The sequence below is a fragment of the Penaeus monodon genome, chromosome 19, assembly GCF_015228065.2.
Source record: "Penaeus monodon isolate SGIC_2016 chromosome 19, NSTDA_Pmon_1, whole genome shotgun sequence".
Classification (NCBI taxonomy): domain Eukaryota; kingdom Metazoa; phylum Arthropoda; class Malacostraca; order Decapoda; family Penaeidae; genus Penaeus; species Penaeus monodon.
In genome coordinates this window covers 3,014,442-3,014,646 of record NC_051404.1, presented here as the reverse complement: position 1 = coordinate 3,014,646, position 205 = coordinate 3,014,442, and positions in this window count along the sequence as shown.

Below are 205 nucleotides of genomic sequence, written 5' to 3'. Positions count from 1 at the left end.
TTTATATATTTTTTCTTTTTATAAGAATTAAGACCGAAAGATATATATGAAACACATGGCCAGACGCGCACCAACGGTATTTTGCCCGTGCGTATTTCCAGTCTTTCTCGCGAAACCTTGCATGTTGAACTTGCCAATTGGTCTCGCAGCAATTTTTTTGCAATAGATCTGGCCAGCATCTGAGAATGCTACCAAAACACACATA